Source organism: Nannobrachium achirus, assembly GCF_963921795.1.
Source record: "Nannobrachium achirus genome assembly, chromosome: 15".
NCBI classification, from domain to species: Eukaryota; Metazoa; Chordata; class Actinopteri; order Myctophiformes; family Myctophidae; genus Nannobrachium; species Nannobrachium achirus.
In genome coordinates, this window is record NC_137822.1 from 63,063,192 (window position 1) to 63,075,357 (window position 12,166).

A 12,166-nucleotide genomic window follows, 5' to 3' on the forward strand; every position below is an offset into this window, starting at 1 on the left:
TCAAACATGCAAAGTGTTACTTTCATGGCATTTGGCAAACATGTAGAGGGTTAGTCCAAATATCCCTGAAACCAATCTTATTCCAATTGGCCAAAGGGGGGCGCTATACGAAGCGTTTGAAAATTCAAACTTCAAACGGACATAAGTCTTGACTCGTTTCGTTTGAAGACATGCAACTTGTTACACGCGTGCTTTGACTCAAGCGGAAGACATCTGTGTCGTTGTTAAGTAAGCTCCGCCCTTCGATTTTCCGCCATTTTGAGCAGTTTGTAAAACGCGTAAACCCGCTTTTATTCTGGAATTTTCGCGTCACGTGCACAAAACTTTTTTTTACGTGAACTTTGGACCGATATCTAAAGATCTGTCAGATCGGATTTCTTTAACATTGAAACATGCTTTTTTAAATAATTCAAACAATATTGCATTTTTATGCAAATTATTCTTCTGCCTCTAAAACATACATGCAAAGTCACATTTTCATGACAAAATAGTGTAGAGGGTTAGTTCAAATATCACTGAAACCAATCTTACCCCAAATGGCCAAAGGGGGGCGCTATATAATTTTGAGCAGTTTGTAAAACGCTTAAACCTGTTTTTATTCTAGGATTTTTTTTGCAATTTGCATGAAACATTCTACACGCAATCTAAGGACCTTTATCTAACATGCCTATGAAGTGCACACAAAAAAATTATAAAATAATAATAATAAATATAGCTGCAAGCAGCGATAAAGTGTCCAAAGCCAAAAACACCTCAAATCATGAACACAGCCTGGGATGTGCGTGAAATCTTGCAAGCACATTCCCGATAGGTCAAGGAACAGATACCAACCTTCTCACATTGGCCTGTTATAGCGCCACCAGCGGGTCCACTTTTGCATAACACATTTTTGGAACAAAATGGACCAATCTTTGATGTCAGTAACGTCAAAGAGAGCACTGCCTGCGATCTTGACATTTTGTGCTTTTATAGCCATTGTTTTCTGGCTTGAAGCGAGCCCACAATTGTTTCGAAGGAACAATATTTTTCTAGTTTATAGTCAGTCAGTATCTCCTCAAAACTTTGGCGCGATTCATCTCTTAAACGCTTACACCTTTCAACACCATTCAAATTTTTATGTGTTCAGCTTACTGAGGACACGTGTGCTTGTATTTTTGGTTTTGAAATGTTTTGTAGTATAAATATAAAAAAATAAAAATGTTTAACTTTAAGCACCCAATGCATTTCCAATGGGTCCCCAGAGTGGAGAGAAGGATAATAGACCCATGTTTATGTTAAGGCGCTGTGGCTGCAGTGTTCACACTTCAGATATGCTATCTATATCATTGCGTTCACACAGGTCTGCTCTCTGATTTGATCCAAATGTCTAAGCTGTGTGATGTATAAAACTATAGTTATAGTTAAAACTATAAATAAATGTCCCTCTCCACTCTACTGATTACACAGCTGTGATCAAGAATCAAGTCCGGGCGATGGGATGTAAATCCCATAGCCATATATCCTAGAGCCCGCAGGGACAGTCAGCCATATTAGTGGTTGTTGTTGGTTGTCAGGGAGATATCAAAACCAATGCATTTCCAAGTCAGATCCACAAACACAATAAAAGCCATGCTCCACTCCTCAGTCTGGAGTGGCCACATAGAAGAACGCCTTGGTTATAGACATAGTGGAGGACATATGTGATCTGGGATTGTTAGCCTACAGTATATGCACTCAATATACTCCACTACAGTTGGAGTCCATTTGACAGTTGCTGGTTCCCAAACACAGAATCAAAAATGTAGATCTAGAACACATATAATATGTACAGTACAGTAAGGTTCAGTAGAGTACAGTAAAAGTACAGTAAGGTTCAGTAGAGTACAGTAAAGTACAGTAAGGTACAGAAAGGTACAGTACAGAAAGGTACAGTAGAGTACAGTACAGTAAGGTACAGTAAAGTACAATACAGTACAGTAAGGTACAGTAGAGTACAGTAAAGTACAATAAAGTACAGTAAAGTAGAATAAAGTACAGTAAGGTACAGTGGAGTACAGTAAAGTACAGTAGAGTACAGTAAAGTACAGTATAGTAAGGTACAGTAGAGTACAGTACAGTAAGGTACAGTACAGTAAGGTACAGTAGAGTACAGTATAGTATAGTACAGTAAGGTACAGTACAGTACAGTAAGGTACAGTAGAGTACAGTACAGTAAGGTACAGTAGAGTACAGTAAAGTACAGTAAGTTACAGTAGAATACAGTAAAGTACAGTACAGTAGAGTACAGTAAAGTACAGTAAGTTACAGTACAGTACAGTACAGTACAGTACAGTAAGGTGCAGTACAGTATAGTAAGGTACAGTACAATACTGTAAGGTACTGTACCTTACAGTACCTTAAAGTATCCTATTTGTTGGGTTGGAACCGAGCCCACACTGTTTCGAAGGAACAGTATTTCTAGTTTGTCTTTGATGTCTTCTTTGCTTTCCCTTGATGCTTTTGCCTTGGCCACTTTATCGCTGCTTGCAGCTATATTTATATTTGATATTATCTTCCTCAAAAATAGTTGTTCTACTGTCCATGGTTACTCAATATATCATTGCTTATCTCCATCAGGAGAACATGTGTTCGGCCTTGGTGTGTGTGTGTGTGTGTGTGTGTGTGTGTGTGTGTGTGTGTGTGTGTGTGTGTGTGTGTGTGTGTGTGTGTGTGTGTGTGTGTGTGTGCATACGTGCGTGCGTGCGTGCGTGCGTGCGTGCGTGTGTGTGTGCGTGCGTGCGTGCGTGTGTGCGTGCGTGCGTGCACGCGTTCGCGTGTGCATGCGTGCGTGTGTGTTCCAGCAACTAATCTCACATATAATAGCGGTTCATTCTTGAGCATGCTGACAGTAGGCCAAGGATGGCAATTCTCAAATGTTTGTGGAAATCAATTGACAACTGTGACATTTTTTGGGGAATTAATAATCGCGCAGCAATCATCCCTTCAGGGGATACCAGGCTGTGGACTGGAACGAGCGTATATCAGAGACATGCACGTTGAGAGTGCTAGTTTCAATTAGATTCACATTAAATTATTATTTTATGAACATGACAACATAACCCAAACCCCCAAATTACCAGCCTTAAATGACGTCTCAAGTTCAACTTAGTCCAAGCTGTATTAAGCTTATAGGCAGACAATGATGTGTAAATAGATATTTATAAATTGTATAACTTCATGGGAACCTTAAACACCTCATACCGGTATGTGCTATAGCAGTGGTTATCAACCTTTTCAGTTTGTGTCCCCCAAAATAATCATATTTGAAGATTGGATGGGGTTGGTTTCCACAGATAGATATTGTGAAAATAGTAGCAGATCTACAAGCTCATAACACGGCTTATGGAGTATTATAACTTCATCTAAAGCAGTGGTTTTCAAAACCAGTGGTCCGGTGACCACCAGACAGTGGTCCTTGAGGGGGTTCCAGGTGGTCCCCAGCTAAGTGTTGGAGAGTTGGTAACCTAATGGACCCTTATAGATCTTTAACATCTTGAGTGTGTACAATGAAACCAAATGGATAAGGGACCATTTGGTTAAATGTTACGCTCTCAAGAGTAAAATTATTGTTAAACAGCTGCATCACGTAATTAAGAATTGTTATTTTGATCAACGTTGGGCTGTTATCTCTCCTATGGCACCATGTCAATACAGCATGGACTTGTGGACCAAATCGTATCCAAGAAAAAAGGGGGTTCCAGACGGTACGCGGTCACCACCTCCTAGTAATTCATTTTCAATGGGAGGCGGGTGGCTATTTTGGCCGCACAGAGAATTTTTGAGGCCCGCGTGCTCGTTTGTGCATGCGCACGCGGGCAACGAGAGATGGATTGTGTTCATCTTTGTGAAATACCGCGTGGCGTTTACTCACTGAGCGAGTGTGTTCGTGTCTCACCGCGGCACAGCCGCCGCTGATCCTAGCGGGATACTGACAAGGCGTGGTCTATGGGTTTGCTGCTCTGACATCACGCTTTGACATCACTGTGATGTCATATGGGAACCACTCTAACAGAATCCCTTTTATGCCCATATATGGAGATCCCTGATGTCATCAATATTAAGCCCATATCTAACAGGACTTCATATGGGAATGCCCATATATGGAGGAAGACAGCCCATATCTGTGTGGCTGGTTCAGACAAGGATCGCCATGTATAGGCATAAAAGCGATTGAATGTTGTGATGTCATGGAAACCACTATACAGAATCTCTTTTATTCCCATATATGGAGATCCCTGATGTCATCAATATTAAGCCCATATCTAACAGGACTTCATAATGGGAATGCCCATATATGGAGGAAGACAGCCCATATCTGTGTGGCTGGTTCAGACAAGGATCTCCGTGTATGGGCATAAAAGGGATTGTATGTATGATGTCAGATGTGATAGATGTCATAGGATGTTTGGGGTCTCACAGCATATCTCCATGGATCTCCATAAATGGGTAACTGGTCCGATATACATCACTGGTCCGATGGCCAAGACATGGCGCGACCTCGTCCTTTAGGGTGAGGTTGCTTGTCGCCCTGAGGCGTCTTACTAGTCTAATTGCATGTGTGACATGATGGGTCGTATACTCACTCAGACATTCGTTGGCCGAGTCCCCGTTGGCCCTGGCCCACGGCCGGTCCTGGTAGAAGGGCTGACACGTCTGGCAGTCCACCCCCGCCGTGTGATGCTGGCAGACACACACCAGGGCCCCGTCGTCCCCTTCCACGCACTCGCTGGCGTGGCCGTTGCACTTACACCTGGAGGAATCACAGACACAAGTGTTGATTTAGTCAATTTAAGCCAGTGTTTCTCAAACTTTCCATTTGTACACTGTCAGAGTTACGGACTTGTATGGGTCAATTTAGAGCCCCCCTAAGGCTAGGGCTCCACCAAAAAGACAGCGTTGTGCCGGCGCCGGACGGCGTCAAAAAATAAACCGGGGCGAATTTGAGAGTCCAACGTTGACGTTGACGTTGGCAGTGGAGCACCCTTCATTAATTAAAACGGGAGCGTTCCCAGCGTTGACGGTGACGTGACGCCAGTGTTGATTTCGTCGACTAAAACTATGACGAAAAATTCACTGATGAAAACTAAATAAAAACTAAGCTGTGATGACTGAAACTAAGACTAATTATATTGAGAATTTCGTCAACAAAATAAAAACTAGACTAAAACGTTAGGGAGGGACTAGTGGTAGTAGAAGAGAGTCATTTTATGTTTGGTTGCTCTCAGGTGTTGGGTGCTGAAAATAGCCGATCTACAAAGCTCACAACGTTGTGAGCTTGTAGATCTGTTATTTTCAGCACACAACCAAGTGTAAAATCAGTCATTACGATGCCATCAAGGCCTGCCAAAATACATTTTAGTCGACTAAATCAACAGTAGATTTAGTCGCCTAAAATCTTATGATATTTAGTCGACTAAAATTAGACTAAAACTAAAACTTTTCAGGTGACTAAATTATGACTAAAACTAAATGACATTTTATTCAAAAGACTATGACTAAAACTAAATCAAAATTTGCTGTCAAAAACAACACTGCATGGCGCTCGCCGCGGCCGGTGGAGCCAGGGCGTAAAGGAACCCACAGAGTCCCTGGAATCCACTTTGAGAACCACTGATCTAAGCTATGATGACTAAAACTAAGACTAAATATATTGGCAATTTCGTCAACAAAAAAAAAAACTAGACTAAGATGTTAGGGAGGGACGTGTAGAAATCGTGTAGAACTAAAAGACAAGTCATTTTATATTTGGTTGTGCTCGGGTGTTGTGCTGTAGATAGCCGATCTACATGCTGTGAGCATTTAGATCAGCTATTTCCAGCATGCAACCAAGTGTAAAATCACGCCATCAAGGTCCCCCTAGATAGATTTGTGTCGACAGAATCAACCTCTAGATTTACTCAACTAAAACTAGACTAAAAACTAATACTTTTCAGATGACTAAAATATGTAATTTTATTCCAAAGACAAACTAAATCTAAGTAGTAGTTTTAACCACTTTTACGTTGGCTATTCAAAAATAGCAGATTTGTGCCACGCTGTGAGCTTGTATATCTGCTATTTTCTTCTTTTTTTAAAACATAAATCTTTTCTTCTGGGGGTCACTGTGAAAACCTCTTCAAATACATATCATTTTGGGGGGTCTTTGACGTGAAAAGGTTTGAGAACTTGTGATATAAAGAATGTGAGTTCACATCTAAGGTTTAGTGTGATTAATTCCACAAAAAAGAAATATATTTCTTTTGTGCTGTTGTCTCTGTCATGAGTACATTCACACAGAACCAGAACATCTTGTGACTATTAAAGCAACGTTTTTCATTCAAAAGGAGGCAAATTCTTCTGAGCTTCTGCGCCATGAATAAAGACAATGAAACTTGCATCATGTTGCTACAGTTGAGAGATGCATAATTATGTTTATTGAAGTTTCATGGCTGTAGCTCAAACAGAGCATGAGCTATACCTGTTCAAATGTTGGATTTTCAATTGATTGCTACAGCGCCACCTTTTGGCCAATAGTTTTGAGGAAAAAATAATAAAATAATACAACAATAATAATAAAACAACTATACGGTTATGCAAGAACTGGGAAAATTGGCGGAAGAAAAATAAAGCTTAAAGCGTCATTAGGGGCTTCGCCATACGAGCTTGTCGATCTGCTACTTTTGGTGATTTTGTGTGATGCTGGATGTGTGATCGTGATCAAGTAGGGCAGGGGTCTTCAACAGGGGGTCCGGGACCTCAGAGTTACTACAGGGGGTCCTCCAAATCTTCCAGTCCTTTTTATATTAACAACTTGAACCCTAGTGTCCATTATTCGGAGAACTTTCACCGAAAATAGCCGATCTACAAGCTCACAACGCCTCGCGCTGCGAGGCGTTGTGAACTTGTAGATCGGCTATTTTCAGCGAAAAGCTTTGGTGTAGAGAGGAAAAAGAGCAGACTAAGTACAGAGTGAAAGTTTATTAAGTATTGACGGTTCAAGTGGTTAAATATCTGAAAAAACAAATTTAAATGAATTCAAAATACACTGATGATTGTGCTGTCAAACAATGAAACTATATGGAATCTATGAACAGGTTGTGGGGGTCCCTGCTTCATCTCTCTCTCAACTAAGGGGTCCTCAGCCTGAAAACATTGAAGACCCCTGAAGTAGGGCATTCATTTACAAAAAGATAGAATATCGAGATAAAGAGGTTTCTGCCCTACAACAACGTCATACACATCATTACGCCACACACACACACGTACGCACACACGTGCGCGCGCATACACACGTGTAACAAACGCGTGCGTGCGTGCGTGCGTGCGTGCGTGCGTGCGTGCGTGCGTGCGTGCGCGCGTGCGTGCGTGCGTTAGGGCATTCACGAATAGTGATTTTAAGTATCCGAATTATTCGACCTCAAAGTATTCGAATAGTCGAATATTCGACAGGACTGGCCAAACTGTCAAATATTAAGTAAGCAAGAGGCAAACATTGTGAAAATAGCAGATCTACATGCTCATGTAGATGTGAGCATGTAGATCTGCTATTTTCACAATATTTATCTGCGGAACCGAGTCACATTAAATGTAATACTTACAAATCCAAGTGCTTGTCAGGGTGGGGGTCCCCAGTTCAAATATGTTTATTTTGGGGGGTCACGGCCTAAAAAGTTTTGAGAACCATTGACAACTCATTCTTATGACTTCCTATCTAGCCAAGCTTTATAAATTATATATATATAAAAAAATAAAATAAAAAAAAAAGCGAATATTCGACTTCGGTGAACAACGTCGAATAGTGACTTTGATATTTAAATATTCGAATATTTGGTGAATGCCCTAGTGTGTGTGTGTGTGTGTGTGTGTGTGTGTGTGTGTGTGTGTGTGTGTGTGTGTGTGTGTGTGTGTGTGTGTGTGTGTGTGTGTGTGTGTGTGCGTGCGTGCGTGTGTGTGTGTGCGTGTGTGTGCGCACGTGCGCGCTTCCGCAACTCTTGTAAGCACCGGTCCAGCTGTCCCCGGACGCAAAGAGCTGCAAACACTTCACGAGAGCAGTGTTTGTTCATTAAGGTGCTGTTCACAAATAGAAAAGAGCTGATCTACAAGCTCGCAGGAAAATCACACTTCTATTTTATATTTTAAACTAAAGCGGGCCGTAATGGCATCGAAGTGGCTGATTTTCACTTAGCTGCATGCCGCAAATGGCTGATCTATCAAATCTTATATTTAGTCAACTGCACACACGCACAGAGTATTTTTTGTATTTTGTATTTATTTATTAGCACACATAATTGAAATAAGAAAAACAATACATTTATATCAAATATTGTGCAGGAGAAGTGAAGAAGCCAAAGGCTTATGAAGAACTTCCCCTAATTATAAAACAGACATAAGTATACATATTTAAAATAAAAAATAAAAGATTATACAGTACATTCAATAAACATGTTTAGATGAAATCCACATACAATAGAATAGAGTACATGAAGTACATACATATGTACTACAAACTATCTACAGACCTGTACACAACCAAATACACATGATCTACTACATTTTAGCTATGAGCATCTTTTTATAGTTGGCTTTAAAAACCAGTAATGAAGATCCTTTAAGCATTGGATCGGCGGCATTCCATAGATTAGCTCCTCTAAATCTTATTGAAAACTGCCTGAGGGAAGTACGACAATAAGGTACATGAAGGTATTTTGATTGCCGTGTGACATATGAATGAATATCAGAATTGAATGAAAAGAAACTATTAAAACCATTTGGTAGATTGCATTGATCATAGATACATTTATACACAAATATACATATCTGTAAAGAATTAACATCGGACACAGACAGAATGTTTAGTTTCTTGAAGAGGGGAGCAGATGGTTCAAATCGATCAGAGGATGTTGCCATTCTAACAAATCTTTTTTGAAGTAAAATCATTTTTTGGAGATGTGAAGAATGAGTACTAGCCCATATCATATTACAGTAAGATATATAAGGAAAAATGAGACTATAATAAAGAATTAAAACACAACTTCTATCCATCAATGAACAAACCTTCCTTATTATACCTACTGACTTCATTGCTTTTTTACAAACATGATCTATGTGTTTTTTCCAGTTGAGTTTATCATCAACTATAATACCTAAAAACTTTGTCGAAGTTACTTGATTAATTTTGGTGTCATTGATGAATAGTTTTGTACATCTACTATTTTTTTATGCTAGAATCTAATATGACAGATGCTTTCCCTGTTTTAATGGGCTAAAGCCCGAAATGGGCACGCAAAAGTCTCAAAAGTTGCAGATCTAGAAGCTTGAAGATCTGCTACTTTTGAATTTGAATCCTGAGAATTAACAGTTTCGGACATATGTTAACAACCAACAGAGACAATTACGTTTGCGCTGTGATTTGACTGATTCTCTGCCCCCATCCCTACTTGTGAGTGTGTGCAATATCAATTTAACGTGAACGTACTGTATTCTATTTTCACAGCTACCATGCACTGTGTCAGGGGCGTCAATTGGGTATGGCAGGGGTATGCAGCTGCCATACCCTGGGTCCAGGGGGGAACATAAAAGTTACTTTTAAATATAAATCCATGAATTTCTCTTTGCCTATCTGTTCTGGTTATTATGTTGTTAAATTACAGTAAAATAACTACAAATGCAAAATGTAACAAAATGGTCACTTTAACAAGGTATTATAATTATATTCTCCACACTTGTATTCTCCCCATCTTGACAAAATGGTATATTCCCAGGTTCTGCAGGTCAGCTGCACAGGTGTAATGCATTATTGTTAAAGGTATATTCAGGACTTCGCTTTCATTCAAATAAAAATAAAATGTGTACATTTTCCACTAATGCACCTGACTATAATGTGCGCTGACCATATAAGGACTTCCACCCTGTCCCCTGTTACGAGCATAGCTGGATTTGATTTTCAGAGGCGACCAGCCAAACCTCCACCAATCAGGATAGAGTATGGCCTCAGTGCGCGTTCTAGTCTGTTCCTCTGCGCGTCCACCCTTAGTGAAGCGCGGGTGCACAGTTCCTCCATTCTGTAAACAATGGCACTGGAGCCACTACATTACATTCCGCGGCAGTTTTAACTGCTTTAACTTGCTATTTTTTAATTTACTCTTTCTATTTCAAGTCTCTGCTTGTATGTTTACTTTATTTCGCGTTTGTTTTTTATCGATTAGTGTCTTAGACAGTTTAACTTTTTACAAAGGGAAGAGTTTCAGGAAGCTGAATGTGGACAACAGGCTGAGAGATGCTGAACAAAGAAAGGAGGTAAATAAGAAATATTTTATAATTGTCAGAGTGCAGCAATCTATTTCCTAAGTAAACGTTTGTTAGGTGGGTTTGTCATTGGGATCTTTGAAGGGTTTGGGGCTATATTTCTTGTAAAAAGTTTCGTTTTAAAGTTAGCCACATTGTGGGTGAATCCGCCCTAAAAACAATACATTGATCTAATAAACAGGGGCCATTAAATGAGACATATGTCTTGTCTATAACTTGTAAATGATTTCAATGTCCACACAAAGGACAAATAGACTTTACTTGTAAGTTACTTCAGCCCATAGCTTCAGCCATGAATAAACACAACGTGAGTCACAACATACGGCTGACGTAAAACGCATCTACAGAACTACTTTTAGCATCGTGGTACATTCACAACATAGCCCATATTATCAAGTCATCCTATATTTTATACCTCTATGATATCAACGCCGCATTTGTTAGACCCACGCTTGCTATTCCAGAAAGATCTGAACGTTATTCTGTTGGTTTATATATTAGAGCATTATATAAAAGATGAATTGTTGTCCCAGTGGTGCATAGTGATGTTTGGAGGGGGTCGCTCAACACCTAGCTACTTACAGGAGGTCTATTGATATGCATAGGTACTGTGCAATGCTTCAGGGGTAGACATTGAGGGAAATTTACTACTGGCCCTCAGGGCCAGTGGATGTTGATGATCACTGGCCCAGGGCCATGGCCCAGAAATCTTTCTGGAATTTCTGGAGTTCAGATCTTTCTGGAATTTTGGACATCCAAACGTGTTGGGTGTCCATTTAATGTGTTTTTTGATGGAGAATTCAAATATGACATTATTTTTGTGATAGGACAACTCTAACCTACATTAATTTGCATTTTTAAAATTGTTAATTGTACCCGTTCTATCTCATTTATAAGATACTAAAATCCAAATGAAATCTTAACATGTGGGGTGTCTAAATTATGTGTTTCTTTATGGGGAATTCAAATATGGAATTCTTTTTTGGATAGAATAACTCTAACCTACATAATTTTGTACTTTAAAAAGGGAGAAATGTGCGATTTTTACCGCTTTTTAGGATATTATTAAGACACAAGGGAAATGTTGTATAATGACAAAGCCAAATCAAATGTACATATTTATTAACCATTTAAGTGAAAAACAGTGAATACACTTATGGATATCAAATATCACTTCCAGAATGTTGCTAAGTTGAACAAGTCCTGCTTTGACTCAGCCTTGGACATCAGCCTCCTGCTGGTATCCTGATCCCTGATACCTCCATCCCTCTTTTCCTGAGAGAAGTAAAGTATTGGAGGAAGCTTCAGTCACCATTTTGACAACCCTCTCAATACTTTGGATGTGGCATGGCCAGTGGGGTACCTCCATGGGGGTGTTGATAATGTTATTCAACTCTGAGGTGTTTATTGTACAGGTGCGAGGTGGCTCTGCACATCTTCTGACTAGCTAATCATTTCAGCAATGCTGGAAGCATCATCAGGTGTCTTTCTGCTTCTTACTGAGGAGTAGTTGCTGCTGCCAGGCTCACTGGCATCACTACAGTATTGCCAGTGAGCTTGGCAGCAACTATCTGTTCCAATACCCCAGAAAAAGGGACTAAAGAGGAGCCACATGCAGAGCAAATTGCCAAGCTTTTTGCATGGCTGAGAGAGAGGGGTTTTGATTAGACCTTAAGGGCCATTGGAGGGGACACAACACATCTTAACACTGGTGTCAAAGCTGGAGTAATGCAGAAGCTGGAGCTGCACCTAGTCTGGTTGGTGAGGAGCCTACACACTGGTGAACTTCCCCTCCGCCATGTGGTCATTGTTGAACTCGATGGTCCTAATCTGTCAGACAACACATTGTCTGGACCAATAAGAA

The 12,166-nt window shown here is 40.1% G+C and overlaps 1 pseudogene across 1 annotated transcript in view; it reads right to left on the minus strand.

Moving 5' to 3' along the window:
- Nucleotides 1-12,166, minus strand: part of LOC308299995 — a 158,543-nt pseudogene that overhangs the window by 45,001 nt on the left and 101,376 nt on the right. Inside the window, exon 4 of the transcript in view lies at nt 4,602-4,768. The product of the transcript in view is annotated as an uncharacterized misc_RNA (transcript). The remainder of the gene's footprint in view (nt 1-4,601; nt 4,769-12,166) is intronic.